A 17,811-nucleotide genomic window follows, 5' to 3' on the forward strand; every position below is an offset into this window, starting at 1 on the left:
ATTGTTAGAAATGGGGTTCAATTACTCCCTTAAGAAACAAAACTTAAACCAGAATGAGTGAAGGAAAGCTTTATTACAGTTCTTGTGAGATGTGGGTGTATATGGTACCCTGTAGGGACCCTGACACATTGTACAGAAATCAGACTGAGCTTTTTATGGGGTTGATCATTCCTGATCCCTCCCTTCAGAGCTAGGATTGGTCCCAGCTCCTCCAGGTTACAATCTTTCTTTCCCACCTGCTACACATTACTCCTTAATATGTCACCCCCCACACCTAAACATGTGTCCCGTGTTCAAAAAATGGAGGGATAATCTACGCATGGGTGTGTAAGGTAATATGCATGAAGGTTATTAGGCACGCACAGATACAAAAGAATGTTGGCCCTTGTTTGAACTCTCAGGTTTTGAGGAGTTGTCAGGTCCCAGCCTCTAGTTCCAGTTTCAGACAAGATGTACCCTAATCATAAATTGAATAGGGAGCCCAAGAGCTCGAGTGTTTCCCACATAGTGCTGTGGAAGCACAGCAATGAAATTTCTTTCTCACAATGTTATTAAAGGGGAACATTTCCTCTGTATGTGATGGTTAGAGTCCATCTACTATGTGATTCTTACCTGTAGGTATTCCCCCAAACAACAAATCAAGAAACTCCAACCAAACACAAAAAGAGATATTCTGAAATTTAAAGAAAAGCTAAACAACCTTAAAACCAAAAAAGAAGGTCATTGAAATGATCACTGAAACTAAGATTTTTTTTTAAAAAATCATAAGTTAATCTTGATGAGGTAGAAAGGAGTGCTTAAGGCAGATGGAGCAAGCAGGATGCAGGATGTGAGATATGAGATAAGATGCATGGTGTGACCAGCCAGAAAAATGATAAAAGAAGACAATACATTGAAGCCCCCCACTGTGGACTTAGCTGTGTACTTTCACAAAGCACCCCATATAACCCGACATTCCAGAACAATTCTTCCCCTCCCCTCTCCTATTCTCTGTGCTTACCTCTATGATAAAGGCACCTCTGGACTACCTGATATCCTAGGCATTTTGGAGCCACACTTGCTTCTCTCATTCTCTTGTCCCCTTTCCCCCTTTTCCATAAAATTGTATTTAAACCATACCTTTAACCTGGCTAACTGCTTCTGCCTCCTACAGGAAGCAGGGGCCACTCTGCTCCCTTAAGGTAGCAGGGCCTGATGCCTAGGCTCTGTCTCTCCCACATGGGGAGCAGGCCTGCTTGGGTGCATCACCCCAATAAATTTCTTTAACTTGGAGACTGTCTGAGTGAATTATTTCAGGACAATAGGACCCACACATCCATTCCTCATCATTTTAGGTGGCACCCCAATAATCTTGGGATGTACCCTGAACTCATCAATCTGATAAAAAAAAAGAGACAGAGAGAGAAAAATTGCCAATATCAAAAAGGAAAAAATTTCCAATATCAAAAAGAAAAATAAAATTCACAATAGATGAAGAAGAAATAAAGAAAATGAAGAGAAACTATTTTGCCCAGTTTTTATATAGTCACACAACTGACAACATAAATATAATCATTGATTTAAAAAAAAAATATATAGAAGACCCAGATTAACAGAATAAGAAATGAAGAATTTAAATAACCTAATTTCAGAAAAAGAAATTGAAAAAGCAATGAAGCAACTCCCAAAGGAAAAACTCCAGACCTAGATAGGCTTACAAGTGAATTCTATCAAATATTCAAAGATTAATTTCAAAATTACATAAATTGTTCAATAAAATAGGGAAATAAGGAAACCTACCAACTCATTCTGTGAAACAAATATTCTGATACCTAAACCTGAGAGAAAGTAGAAAACAGCCTACAGATCAATATCCCTATTAAATATCAATGTAAACAGATTAAATAAAACATTAGCAAAGATGTTATGGCATCATATTAAAAGAGATTACACACTCTGATATTCATTTATGACAAGAATGTATGGTTGGTTCAATATTAGAAAAAACTACAACCATAACAGACCATCTTAAAAAATGCCACAAAAATCAAATTATATCAATAGATGCAGAAAAGATTCTTGACAAAATATAATGCTAATTTATGTTTTAAAAAAAAACATTAAAAAGCATAAGAATAAATTGACTATTCTTTAATATGGTAAATAGCAAGAGCTAGAATTATCTGCAATGGAAAAATGCTAGAGGCCTTTCCAATAAGATCAAGAGTAAAGCAAGGATGTCCATTGTCACCACTGTCATTTGATATAGAAATGTTGCCTATGTCAATAAAATAAGAAAAAGACACTGATAGAATAAATATAGGCAAAGAGTCAACAAGATAATTGCCTTTGCAAGTGATCTGATAGTTTGTTTGTAAGCTGTATAGTATAAGTCAGGAAGACCTGATCTGACCTCACTTACAGCGGTGAGACCTGAGTAAGTCATTAACCCTTTGTTTGCCTCCATTCTTTTGTTCATTAGTTTTTGAATTTTCATTTACTGCACACTTTTCTAAAACAGAATTCTTTGCCTCACTCCTTTTTGCAAATATTATTTCTTTCTTTTTTTGAGGAGATAAGGCAGGGCAATTGGGGTTAAGTGACTTGCCCAAGGTCACACAGCTAGTGTGTCAAGTGAGGCTGGATTTGAACTCAGGTCCTCCTGACTCCATGGCTGGTGCTCTACTCACTGTACCACCTAGCTGCCACTGGATTCTTGCCACAACCCTAGGCAGTAGGTATTATTTTACATGTGGGGAAACAGGCAAACAAAGGCTAAGTGATTTCCCAGGGTCACATAATTAGGAAGTTTCTGTAGCTGGATTTGAACTCAGTTCTTCCTGACTCCTGGACCAGTGGCCTGTCTACTGCACCAGCAGAAAAGGAAATCCTACTTAACTACTTAACTGTCAGAAAAAAGGGGAAAGAATTTCATAACCAGTTAATGGTGGGGAGAGGGGGAGATAAGGAGGAAGGAATGAGCATTTATATAGCACCTAAATATGTGCTAGGGCACTGTGCTAAGTGCATGATAAATATGATCTCATTTGATCCTCACAACAACCCTGGGAGGTAGGTGCTGTTAGGATCCCCATTTCATAGATGAGGAAACTGCAGTTAAATGACCCACCCAGGGTCACACAACTCATAAGTGTGTGAGGCCAGATTTGATTCAGGGCTTTCTGACTCTAAGCCCAGTGCCCTGTACCTCCAGGTAATCCTAATTCCAAGGCCATCTGACTGAAGTCCCAAGCAAAAACCACTAAGCAAGATAGAAAAAAAACTAATAAACAAAACTTCAAAGGGGCTAATAAATGGGAGGAGGTAGTGGCTTGAAGGTGAAGGGACGAATATCAGTGGGAATAGAGTTGCCACAAAAATAGACTAAGTTAAAATAAGAAAAGAAACATAGTTCTGCATTTATAGAGGAAGAGGGGGAAATTCTGATGGGGGGGACAATATTAGGGACAAATAGAAGAAAATATGAATCTAACTCTCATAACTTTAAGTGTGAATGGATTAAACAAGCCAACAAAATTAAAAAGTGATGGGTTAGATTTTTTAAACCACTATTTTTTGATTAAAAGAAAAACATTTCAAAAACAAAGATATATACAAAATAAAAATGAGAAACAAGAAAAAATGTACTAAATATCAAATAAATCAAAAAAAAGCAGGAGGTGTAATTATTCTATCTGACAAAGCAAAAACAAGCATTCAAAAGATTAAAAAGGGATGAACAAGGAAATTTCATTATACCGAAAGGAATCATAAACAATAAGTTAATATCTATATTAAACTTACATGCTCCAAATGCCTTAAAATCTAAATTCACAAAGAAAACATTAACTAAGCTACAAGAATGCATGGAAAGTAACACAATAGTGACAGGAGTTTTCAATGCCCCTCACTCAATTTAGGTTGTTGTTCATCCTTCATTTTCAAAGAGGACCAATGACATCATGGTTGATGTCTTGACTTGCAAAAGAATTGGGCTTAAGTGAGTCAGAGTTGCACAGAGTTGTCAGGCTGACTGTCTCTTCCAGAGTCAACAAAGTACCAAGCTCTACGCATTCCACACAGCCTGCTTCAGTCACCTTGTTGACCTTTGGAAGAAATTGTTCTTATCTGCCCATTCCACCAGGGGATGTCTTCACATACTTGGGGTAGGCATCCCCCAACTCATTGACCAGTTCGAAGCCTGTCGGTTACCCTCAACCATCTACCATGATGGTTTCACTGGAGTGTGGCAACTTCTTGGAGCCACAGGTGAGAGTTGGATGACAGGTGGACACTAAAGATAGATGAGTTAGAAAAAGGCTCAACAAGCCCTCACACCAGAGGTGTGCTGTAAGAAATTAACGGAAAGGGAAAAAGTGGAGAAAATATAGAATTCAATAGACTGCTGGAGAAACTTAAGCTAAAAGATTTATAGTGTTTTCTAAAAGGAACTGAAAAAGTAAACATGTATTTCTCAAAATCACAAGGAACTTTTACAAAAATTTACCATGTGTTAGAGTACAGAAATATTACAAGCAAATGTAAAAAGGCAAAAATAGTAAATATATCTTTTACAGATCATAACACAATGAGACTCAAATACAAATCAACAAAGAAATTCTAAATAATAAGTACAACAAAGAGTAAATATTAAAAACAATAAGGATGTGGAAGAAAATCATAATGATGGAAAAACATACAAAAATTTCTGAGGTGCAGCTAAAGCAGTCCATAGGGAGAAAGCATATCCTTACAAATACACATTAGCAAAATAAAAAAGAGGATTAATAAAACGGAATATAAATTTTAAAAGTTAGGAAGTCAACAACTAAGCAAACCTAAAGTAATCATAAAAAGGGGGATATCAAAAGTAGAGGAGAGGGGTGGAGCCAAGAGGGTGGCTGGAAAGCAGGGACTTGCGTGAGCTCCCCACCAGGTTCCTCCAAAAACCTATAAAAATGGCTCTGAACAAATTCTAGAACTACAGAACCCACAAAATAGCAGAGGGAAGCAGGGATCCAGCCCAGGACAGCTTGGATGGTCGCTAATGAGGTCTATCACACACAGAGCGGAGGGGAGCGGAGCTCAGGGTGGGCAGCAGCAGGACCAACCAGACCAGGAGCCAGCAGAACAGGCCCTAGCGCCCTGAATGAGTGAGCTGTGGTGGTTACCAGACTTCTCAACCCACAAACACCAAAGACAACAGAGAAGGTTAGTGGGAAAAGCTGTGGGAGACAGAGTTTGCGGTTCAGCCACCGCCCCAGGGGCAGCGGCGGTGGGGCAGCTACAGAACTACAGCTGCAGTTACTTCCAGCCCCAGGCCTACCTGATGTGAGGAATTAAGTGGCAGATCAGAGCAGGAGTGCAGAGCCTGCTTAAGATTTGTGTCTGGTCCCGGCTGGTGGTTCTTGGGGAAGGAGGAGTGCTGGTGTGGCAGAGCTGGCTGTAATAGCTCTGAAATCAACAGCGCATCCCCCCAAGCTTGGAACAAAGTACTCTTTGCTCTACAAGCAGTCACACCTCGACAGAAAACTCAAGGGTCAAGTAAGTTGGCTGGGAACATGGCCAGGCAGCGAAAACGCACTCAGATTCAGCCTCAGACTTTGGAATCTTTCTTTGGTGACAAAGAAGACCAAAACATATGGCCAGAAGAAGTCAACAAAGTCAAAGAGCCTACATCAAAAGCTTCCAAGAAAAACATGAACTGGTCTCAGGCCGTAGAGGAGCTCAAAAAGGAGTTGGAAAAGCAATTTAGAGAAGTAGAGGAAAAATTGGGACGAGAAATGAGAATGATGCAAGAAAACCATGAAAAACAAGTCAATGACTTGATAAAGGAGACTCAAAAAAAAACACCGAAAAAAATATAGAAGAAAACAACACCTTAAAAAATAGACTAACTCAAATGGCAAAAGAGCTCCAAAAAGCCAATGAGAAAAATGCCTTGAAAGGCAGAATTAGCCAAATGGAAAAGGAGGTCCAAAAGACCACTAAAGAAAATACTACCTTAAAAATTATATTGGAGCAAATGGAAGCTAGTGACTTGATGAGAAATCAAGATATTATTAAACAGAACCAAAAGAATGAAAAAAATGGAAGACAATGTGAAACATCTTATTGGAAAAACCACTGACCTGGAGAATAGATCCAGGAGAGATAATTTTAAAATTATTGGACTACCTGAAAGCCACAATCAAAAAAAGAGCCTAGATATCATCTTTCAAGAAATTATCAAGGAGAACTGCCCTGATATTCTAGAGCCACAGGGCAAAATAGAAATTGAAAGAATCCACAGATTTGCCTCCTCAAAAAGATCCCAAAAAGAAAACTCCTAGGAACATTGTCACCAAATTCCAGAGCTCCCAGGTCAAGGAGAAAATACTGCAAGCAGCCAGAAAGAAACAATTTGAGTATTGTGGAAAAATAATCAGGATAACACAGGATCTAGCAGCTTCCACATTAAGGGACCCTAAGGGCTTGGAATTCGATATTCCGGAGGTCAATGGAGCTAGGATTAAAACCAAGAATCACCTACCCAGCAAAACTGAATATCATGCTCCAAGGCAAAATACGGATTTTCAATAAAATAGAGGACTTTCAAGCTTTCTCAGTGAAAAGACCAGAGCTGAATACAAAACTTGACTTTCAAACACAAGAATCAAGAGAAGCATGAAAAGGTAAACAAGAAAGAGAAATCACAAGGGACTTACTAAAGTTGAACTGTTTTGTTTATATTCCTACATGGAAAGATGATGTGTATGATTCATGAGACCTCAGTGTCATAGTAGCTGAAAGGAATATGCATATATACATATATATATATATATATATATATATATATATGTAGTGTGTGTGTGCATATATATACATATGTGTGTGTCTATGTATGTATATATGTAGGTGTATATATATAGAGAGAGAGAGAGACAGAGACAGAGACAGAGACAGAGGGCACAGGGTGAGCTGAATATGAAGGGATGAAATCTAAAAATATAAAATCAAATTAAGGGATAAGAGAGGAATATATTGAGAGAGGGAGAAAGGGAGAGATAGAATGGGGTAAATTATCTTGCATAAAATGGCAAGAAAAAGTAATTCTGTAGGAAGGGAAGAGGGGGCAGGTGAGGAGGAATGAGCAAATCTTGCTCTCATCAGATTTGACCTGAGGAGGTAATACCATACACACTCAATTGGATATCTTACCCCACAGGAAAGAAGGAGGAAGAAGATAAAAAAGGGGGGACGATAGAAGGGAGGGCAGACAGGGGGAGGAGGTAATCAAAAACAAACACTTTCAAGAAGGGACAGGGTCAAGGAAGAAAATTCAATAAAGGGGGATAGGTTAGGAAGGAGCAAAACATAGTTAATCTTTCACAACATGAGTATTGCAGAAGGGTTTTACATAATGATAAGCATGTGGCCTATGTTGAATTGCTTGCCTTCTTAGAGAGGGTGGGCAGGGAGGGAAGAGGGGAGAAAATGTGGAACTCAGACTTTTAAAAACAGATGTTCAAAAACAACAACAAATAAAGTTTTTGCATGCAACTAGGAAATAAGATACACAGGCAATGGGACATAGAAATTTATCTTGCCCTACAAGAGAAGAAAGGAAAGGGGGGTGGGAGGGGAGTGGGGTGACAGAAGGGAGGGCTGACTGGGGAACGGGGCAACCAGAATATATGCCATCTTGGAGTGGGCGGGAGGGTAGAAATGGAGAAAAAATTTGTAATTCAAACTCTTGTGAAAATCAATGCTGAAAACTAAATATATTAAATAAATTAAAAATAAGAGTAAAAAAAAATAAAAAAGGCAATAAAAAAAGTAGAGGAGAAATAGATAAAGAGAAAGCCAAAAATATATGGAGACACAAATAGATAAAGTGGAAGGAAAAAATGTATAGAAATGATTAACAAAACTAAAACTGGTTGTTTGAAAAGATTAATAAAATTGATAAAACTTTAGCCAATCTGAGTAAAAAGAGAGCAGAAAATCAAATCAACAAAATGGAAAATGAGTAAGGTGAAATCACAACAAAACCATAAGAAATAAAAAGAATACTCATTATCTATTATACTCAGTCATGTGCTAACGAAACTCAAAACAAAAGAAATGAAATACCCAAAGTAACAAAAAGACCAAACAGGTACTAAAAATCCAATCTCATAAAAGGAAATAGAACTTACTACAAAAGAAATACCGAAGAAAAACCCTCACAAGAGAATTCTACCAATTTTTTTAAATAATATTTTCTTTTTCCCCCAGTTACATGTAAAACAATTTTCAACATTCTTTTTTTTACACTTTTGAGTTCCAAATTCTTTCCCTTCCTCCTTCTCCTCCTTTCTCCCTGAGATGGTGAAAGAAAAATAGGAAGGAAGGGAAAAATAGTATGCATTAGTCTGTATTCAGACATCAGTTCTTTCTCTGGAGGCAGATAACATTTTTCATTATGAGTCCTTTGGGATTGTCTTGGATCATTGTATCACAGAGAATAGCCAAGTCATTCTCAGTTCATCATAAAATATTGCTGTTACTGTGTACAATGTTATCCTGGTTCTGCTCATTCCACTTCGTATCAGTTCATGTAAGTCTTTCTAGGCTTTTCTGAAATCATATGGCTTGACGTTACTTATAGTATTCCATTACAATCATATGCTACATCTTCTTCAGCCATTCCCCAGTTGATGAGCATCCCATCAATTTCCAATTCTTTGCCACCACCAAAAGGTAATTTGTAAAGCATTTCCGCATTAGTCATTTTGAACAAGGATACTGAAATAAAAGGAGAAAAATAAAAGAAAGTGAAAAATAGCATGCTTCAGTCTATACTCAAACATCAGTTCTTTCTCTGGGGATGCAAAGTATGCATCATCATTAGTCTTTTGGGATTGTCTTGGATCATTATATTGCTGAGAACAGCTAAGTCACAATTCTTCGTTAAACAGTATTGCTGTTATTTACTGTGTACAACATTCTCCTGTTTCTGTTCACTTCACTATGCATCAGTTCATGTAAATCTTTCCAGGTTTTTTTGAAATCTGCCTGCTCATAATTTCTTATAGAACAATAAACTTCCATTACATTCATATACCAGAGCTTGTTCAGCCATTCCGCAATTCATGGGCATCTCTTTAATTTCAAATTCTTAGCCACTACAAAAAGAGCTGCTGTGAATATTTTTGTACAAATAGGTCCTTTTCCCTTTTTTTTTTTTTTTGGATGTCTTTGGGATATTATGATGTTAATGGGAATGGGAAGATCTTTCCCATCCATTAATAGACCTATGTGACCTGAGTCATGTGAGCCTGAGTAATGTGAGCCTGAGTCACATGGAGCCCATGGTAGGAGGAGCTTGCCAAACAGGTGGAGCAGGAAGGGGTTAAACAGAAAGTATGGGTGAGGCAAAGCTGAGTGAGAGTGAGGCAGAGATGGGAGAGAGAGCAGGCAGAGAGAGGCAAAGCAGCTAGCATGAGTGAGAGAAGAAGGCATTTTGCCTACTATGGTAGCTTTGGCTTTCTGGTATCTGAATAAATATCTTGGTTTCACCTTTGAGGAAGAAAGTCAGTTATATTTTGTGATTCAAACCTGGAAACACGCCTGCATATTCATAGCAGCTGCTGTAGGTATTGCATTGGTGATATAGATATAGACCTAGAAGTGATATTGCTGGATCAAAGGGTATGCATAGTTTTATAGCCCTTTGGGCATAGTACCAATATGCTCTTGAGACTGGTTGGATAAGTTCACAACTCCACTAACAATGCATTAGTGTCCTGATTTTCTCACATCCCCCCCAACATTTAACACTTTGCTTTTCTGTCATATTAACCAATCTGATAGGTGTGAGATAGTACCTCAGGGCTGTTTTAATTTGCATTTCTCTTGTCTATAGTGATGCTTTGATTTCTATTTCTAAAAACTGTCTTTTCATATCCTTTAACTATTTATCAATTGGGGAATGACTTGTATTTTCACAAATTTTACTCTGTTCTCTATATATTTGAAAAGTGAGGCCCTTATCAAAGGTATTTCTTGCAAAAACATTTTCCCAGTTTTCTGCTTTCCTTATAATTTGGGTTTTGTTTTCATTTTTTTTAATTTATTTTTTATTTTTAGTTTATAACACTCAGTTCCTCAAGTATTTGAGTTCTAAATTTTTTCTCTCTCCCCTTCCCCCTCTTCCCCACAAGACAGCACATAATCCAATATAGGTTCTACATATACTTTTGCATTGAACTTATTTACATCATAGTCCAGTTTTAAAGAGGAATTATAACCAATGGAATGAATCATGAGAAAGAAGAAACAAAACCAAAAAGGGAGGAAAAAAAAGAGAGCAAATAGTTTGCCTCAATCTGCATTGACTCCATAATTCTTTCTCTGGATGTGGATGGCTCTTTCCATCATGAGTCTTTTGGAGCTGTCTTTGAACCTTGCATTGATGAGAAGAGCCAAGTCTATCAAAGTTAATCCTTACAGATACTGAGTGTCTGTAGTCGTGTATAATGTTCTGCTTCTGCTCCCCTCGCTCAGCTTCAGTTCATATAAGTCTTTCCAGGTTATAATGAAATCTGTCTGCTCCTCATTTCTTATAGAACAATAGTATTCCATCACATTCGTATACCATGATTTGTTTAGCCGTTCCCCAATTGATGGGCATCCCCTTGATTTCCAATTCTTTGCTGCCACAAAAAGAGCTGCTGTACATATTTTTGCACATACTGGTCCATTTCCCACTTGTGTGATCTCTTTGGGATGCAGCCCTAGAAGTGGTATTGCTGGGGCAAAGGGTATGCACTTTTATGGCCCTTTAGGTATAGTTCCAAATTACTCTCCAGAATGGCTGGATCAGTTCACAACTCTACCAACACATCCTCTCCAGCATTTATCATTTTCCTATTTTGTCATGTTAGCCAATCTGACATTTCCTTATAGTTTTGGTTGCATTGGTTTTGTTTGTGCAAAAATTTTTTTATTTTGTATAATTGACATTATCTACTGTACATTTTGTAATGCCCTCTATATCTTCTTTGGTCCTAAATTCTTCCCATGTACATAAATCTGACAGATAAACTATTCCATGCTCTCTTAATTTGCTTATGGTATCACCGTTTATGTGTAAATCATGTACCCATTTTGACATTATCTTGGTATACAGAGTGAGATGTTGGTCTATTTGTAGTTTTTTGCCATACTGTTTTCTAGTTTTCCCAGCAGTTTTTGTCAAATAAGGAGTTTTAGTTCCAAAAGCTTGGATCTTCAAGTTTATCATATACTAGATCACTATAGTCATTTACTATAATGCAATCTGTGCCTATCTATTTTACTGATCCACCACTCAATTTCTTAGCCAGTACCAGGTAGTCTTGATACTTACCACTTTATGATACAATTTGAAATCTGGTATCACTAGATCAATTTCTTTTGCATTTTTTTCATTGACTCCCTTGATATCCTTGAGCTTTTCCCTTGCAGATGGATTTTGTTCTTATTTTTCTCTAGTTCTATAAAATAATTTTTGATAGTTTGATTGGTATGGCACTGAATAAACAGATTAAGTAAGTTGTTGATTTTACTATATTGGTTTAGCTTACCCATGATCACTTAATATTTTTCCAATTGTTTAGATCTGACTTTATTTGTGTGAAAAGTGTTTTATAGTTGTGTTCATATAGTTCCTAGGTTTGTCTTGGCAGGTAGACTCCCAAGTATTTTATATTGTCTACAGTTATTTCAAATAGAATTTCTCTACCTCTTGCTGCTGGACTTTGTTGGTCATATAAAGAAATTAGGATGATTTATGTGGGTACATTTTGAATCCTGCAACTTTGCTAATGTTGTTAATAATTTCAGGTAGTTTTATAGTTGATAGTTTTCCTAAAATTGAACCAGCTCTGCATTCCTGGTATAAATCCCACCTGGTCACAGTGTATGATCCTTGTGACATGCTGCTGTAATCTCTTTGCTGGTATTTTATTTAAAATTTTTGCATCAATATTCATTAGGAAAATTGGTGTATAATTTTCTTTCTCTGTTTTGGCTCTTTCTGGTTTGAGTATCAGCACTATATTTGTGTCATAAAAAGAATTTGATAGGACTCCTTTTTTGCCTATTTTTCCAAATACCTTATATAGTATTAACATCAATTGTTCTTTAAATATTTGGTGGAATTCACATGTGAATGCATCTGGTTCTAGGGATTTTTTTCTTGGAAAATTCATTGATGGCTTGTTCAATTTCTTTTACTAAAGTTGGGCTATTTAAGTATTTTATTACTACTTCTGTTAATCTGAGTAATTTATATTTTTGTAGATGTTTATCCATTTCATTTAGATGGTCAAGTTTATTGGCATATAATTGGGCAAAATAGCTCCTAATAATTGTCTTAGTTTCCTCTTCACTGGTGGTGAATTCACCCCTCTCATTTTTGATACTAGTAATTTAATTTTCTTCTTTCCTTTTTTAAATCAAATTAACCAATAGTGTATCTATTTTATTGGAATTTTTTTTTCATAAAACCAGCTTCTAGTTTTATTTATTAGTTTTATGTTTTTCTTACTTTCACTTTTATTAATCTCTCCCTTGATTTTCAGGATTTCCAATTTGGTTTTTAATTGGGGGGGGGGGTTTAATGTGTTCTTTTTCTAGTTTTTTTAGTTGCGTGCCCAATTCATTGATCCGTTTTTTTTCTCTATTTTATTGATGTAAGCAATTCGAGATATAAAATTCCCCCTAAGTACCACTTTGGCTACATCCCATAAATTTCAGTAAACTGTCTCATTATTTTCATTTTCTCTAATGAAATTTTCAATTATTTGTATCATTTGTTCTTTGACCCACTTGTTTTTTAGGATTAGATTATTTAATTTCCAATTAAATTTTAATCTCTCTTTCCATTGCCCATTATTGAATGTAATTTTTATTGCATCATGATTGAAAAGGATGCATTTACTAGTTTTTCTCTTCTGCATTTGGTTGTAAGATTTTTATGCCCTATATACGTGGTCAATTTTTATGTAGGTGCCATATGCTGCTGAGAAAAGTATATTCCTTTTTATTCCCATACAGTTTTCTCCAGAGATCTTTCACCTACTTTCCCAGAATTTTATTCACCTCCTTAAGTGCTTTCTTGGTTTTTTTTTTGTTAGATTTATCTATTTCTGAGATTTCCTCCTGTGACTCATTCGCCTTCTTCAAAAATTTAGATGCTATACCATTTGGTGCATACATGTTTAGTATTGACACGACTTCATGTTTCAACAATTCAGCTAGCAGCTGCTGTAGGGGTGAAAAACCAACACGAGCCCAACAACAAGAATGCTGCAAGCCCAGGTTCTTTTGATCTGCTTTACTAAGGAAAGCAAAGAAAGCAACGTTAAGGGGTTAACAATCTTACTTTAATCCAACATACAAATATCATTCACTCAGCTCAGGGGGAAAAGTCAGCACCCTGAGCTTCAGAGCAAATTCAAAAAGAGCAAATAAACACAAATCATCAGATAGATTTCTGTCTGACAAAATCACAATATGCAGTTACCAGAGAAGCATCAACATCTGGGTTTTCTTCAAAGTTGGGGAGCTCATCACAATGGCTTGCCTAGAGTCACGCACCACCCCTCCTGTGGCTCAGAGCTCCAAAAGAGAAAGCCAGCCTCTGGGTTTATATATCTTGTTCAGGGTCAAAGGTGAGTCACACATGCAACTCACCCCCGTGACCTAAAATAGTCACAAAAATGCGACTTAAACCCATGTGGTCTAAAAGCCTTTGATGTCACAAACATGTCACTCAAACCCATGTAAACTAGGCTTTCCCTTGAGGCAAGGAGGTCATCAAGGACTCCTAATTTAATCAAGGAAACAAAAGCCAAACTCTTCAAGGGCACTTGGTTGAATAAGTGCTAAGAGCCCATCTCAATTCCCAATACACTCCACCCCTTCCAGGTTCCATGGCCTAACAAAAATCCAAATTAAATGGCCATGGATCTGGAACAAATAGAAGCATTATACATTGTGATCCAATCAAGCAAGAAACTTAAACATATCATTCACAACAAAACAAAACATATCATTCAGTGTCATTCCCAAATACTTGTTTACAATAAAAACATGATCCGCCCCTAGGTTAAAGTAAGTTAATCTCTTCCACCAATCAGAGTGTTCAGGTAAAGTACTTCTTGAGCATGTGTCCTTTTACACACACTGCCATTGCAAGCTTCCTCCCAGTACCCTCAGGCAAGGACATGTTTAGTTAGTAAAGTCCCAAAGCAAACAAACAAACAAAAAAGTCCAAATAAAGTACTCTTGGGAATATGTCCTTCTCCCCACACTGTCTTTGCAGGCTTCCTCTTGGCACCCAAAGTCCCAACTCAGAGAAAAAGTTCAAACAAAGTTTTGTTGGGGGTCTGTCCTCTCCATGCTGTTCCCCCACTTCCAAGTCCTGAGGGATTTCTGGGCAATAAAGCCAACAGGGTGGGGTCCCTGGGGGTCCAAGGCACTTCCCCCACCCCATCATAAACAAATCCATCCCTCCCTCCTGGGTCCCAAGCAGTCCCAACAGAAGGGACTAAAAAGGCACACTCAGCACCTTACTGCAAAGTTTCCATCTTGCCCCAGGACTGAACTCTAAGCTCCTGGGTTCCTGGTCATTCAACTCCAGCTGGCCATGCCTGGCTTCTGCTGGAATCCCAATGCAGATGGTTCCCCACCTTTGTGTTCACCTCACCAAAGTTGGCTGGAAAGCAGCTCACCACTCTCACCTTTCCAAAGTTCTCATGTAGGCAGTCTTCTGCTCTGTCTAGGTCAATATGCAAGCCACCACCTGATTCTTCTTTCTCCTCACCAGCCGCTCCTGCCAAATTTGCACAAAGGCCATTCTCTAATTTTTCTCTCAAGTCTCTACAAAGGCAGTTCTCTGCTCCTGTTCCAAAACTCCTCATACAAGATAGTCTCAAAACATTCACCCTTTTTGCACAGTCCTCCCAAGCCAGGCTTATCAGATCAAGTCCTTGCTCCAGCCATCCAACCCTCCCCCATGCCTGGGCTTTTTCTCCCACAGCCTTTGCTCCAGTCTGTCTCTTCTTGAATGCTAGTATGGTGGGGAGAGGGAAGGAGAGATTATCTCCCCCTTCCACTGGTGTGTTTTCCTTCAGGCCTTTGTTGCTCCTGGGGCTCCACAGAACCATAGCCGCCCTAAGTACAAAGAGCAATCCAAAAACTGGGAAACATTCAACCACCCCAGTACCCCAAAACGCCATACTTTCCTTTTAATATGCGGATCCTACTGCGACTATGCCATTCCATCCTCATCGCCAGATATAACATAAAGGAAGAATTCATGATTTCGAAGAAAATCATGAATGTGCCTGAATGGTTCAGGATCTCAGGATATAAGGAATTCTCTAAGTAGAAGGCAGAGGAATTAAAGCATTTATTCAAGCTCCAAAGTAGCAGACCTATGGACCAATGTCCCCAATTCGATATCCTGGCCAAAACCTTCCAGGCCCAATAAGTCCACCTCACATTAGTAACCAGGAGGTTACAGAGAAACATTATGGCAGTAAGCCAAATCATACTCATACTTCTCCCAATGCTAGGGCCCTCCGATAAGAAGATTACCCACTGGCCTCAAGTCCTTGCTCAGCACTCTCTGGTCTGCACGCAGGTCAGTCCTGCTCTCAGTAGCACCTGCTGGTTCAGCTTCTACTTCCAGCTTCTGCTGGCTCTGCTCCCACCCCTCCTCCTCTCCTGCTTTCACCACATCTCAATCTCCAATCTGTGTTCTCTCTTAGTCCTTAGACTTCATCCAATTGACTAGAACATCATCTGAGCCACCAAAACTTAGATGCCTACTGTTAGCTCTGGTCTTAGCAACTCCCCTTAGGACCCTGAGGGCTTCATGCCCACATAGGCTTAGCACCTAGTAGCAAGGGGTTTGGGGCCTACTTGGGAGTGATGATATAATCTGACTTTCCTTCACTGGCCACACCTGGAGCCCCACCTGAAAACTATTCATATGGGATGGGGGAAGATCTTCTCATATACTGATTGCCTTTACACTTCATTGTTTATAGTACCTGCAGCAAGATATAGATTCTTTCCTTATCTCTTTTAATTATTTTTGTTTTTGCTTTGTCTGAGATCATGATTGCTACCCCTACTTTCTTTGCTTCAGCTGAAGCATAATAGATTCTGCTCCACCCCTTACCTTTACCCTGTGTGAATCTCTCTGCTTCAAATGTGTTTCTTGTAAATAACATATTGCAGGATTCTGGTTCTTAATCCATTCTGCTATCTGCTTTTGTTTTATGGGTGAGTTGATCCTGTTCACATTTATAATTATGACTAAGTGTGTATTCACCTCCACGCTATTTTTCATTTATTTGTCTCCCCTCTCTCTTACCCCCACCCCCTCCACTTTCCCTCTTCACAAGTGTTTTGCTTTTGATCATCACTTTCCCCAATCTACCTTCCCTTTTATCAGTCTCCCCTTCCCCTTTGTGTTATTCCAGTCTCTTTTTACTTCCTATAGGGTAAGATAGATTTATGTATCCAACTGAGTGTGTATGTCATTCCCTCTTTGAGACAATTTTGATGAGAGTAATGTTTAAGATTTGGCCACCACCACCACCCTCCCACATCTTCACCTCCATTAAAATAGCTCTTTCATGCCTCTTTTAAGTGCAATAATTGATCCCATTCAATCTGCCCCCTCCTTCTTCCAGTGCAATTTTCATTTCTCACTCCTTTATTTTGTTTTTGGGGTATCATGCCATCAAAGTCACTTTATATCTATACCCTCTGTCTATATATACTCCTTTTAATTGTTCTTATAAAGTTGTTAAGAGTTACAAATATTATCTTGCCATATAGAAATATAAAGTTTAACCCTATTGAATTTCTTAAGTTTTCTCTTTCTCATTTCTTTTTTATCTTTTTATGTTTTCCTTGAGGTTTTATTCAGCTCTCTTCTTTCTTTTTAATAATTTAATAATTGAAATCATCTTTTATTTAGTTTAGCTTTTTCTAAAAAACATTTTCAATGGGTAGCCTTTTTTTAAAACACTGAGTTAAACTCATTTCATAAATAAGTATAATGAGATGAATTTTCCCCCCAAATGGGAATACTGATTATAAAAGGATGACCACACCACCTGGGTTAAGTGTCTTGTTTAATTATGAAAGGCTTAACAACTTTATCTAAGTTCACATTTCTGTCAAATAACCACAAGCTGCTTGCTAGTTAGTAACTGGGCCTCCAGTAGTTCCCTACTTTTTCACTCTGAGGAACAGGAAAAAACCATTCCATTCAAAACATTTACCTCAATTAGCCTTTTGCCTATTTCAAGCTCATGAATAAAGATAACAATTTGTTCATTCTAGTGTGGAAAACTTTTGCAAGTGGTTTTATTTACAATGCCAACATTCTTTAAAGGGCAAGACAGCAAGAAAACTAAAGTTTAAAGCTGGACAATAAGTGGACAAACTCCTTTACAGAATAAGAAAAGGAAAGCCAAAAGTGCCACTTTCCATACAGAACCCACACAGTTTAGGTTTTATTCAGACAAAAGTAAAAAGACTTTTGATTATACTGGTTAAAACAGCTATAGGATTAGACTCTGGTCACAAAAACACTGCACATGTGATGAGAATGGTCGATACCCTGCTAATACAGTGAATTTGCTGCTGCATTTGTCTAATATTAACAATTATAAACAGAGCAGTGCTATTTGGAATGATCCTTACAGTATTACAGTGTCAACAGGCACAAAACTTCACTTTTCTTCCCACCACTGGTTCTCTTTGCATACCTGTATTTCTTCCTTTTCAGCACAGTCA

This window comes from Trichosurus vulpecula, chromosome 3, assembly GCF_011100635.1.
Source record: "Trichosurus vulpecula isolate mTriVul1 chromosome 3, mTriVul1.pri, whole genome shotgun sequence".
In the NCBI taxonomy this organism is placed as follows: domain Eukaryota; kingdom Metazoa; phylum Chordata; class Mammalia; order Diprotodontia; family Phalangeridae; genus Trichosurus; species Trichosurus vulpecula.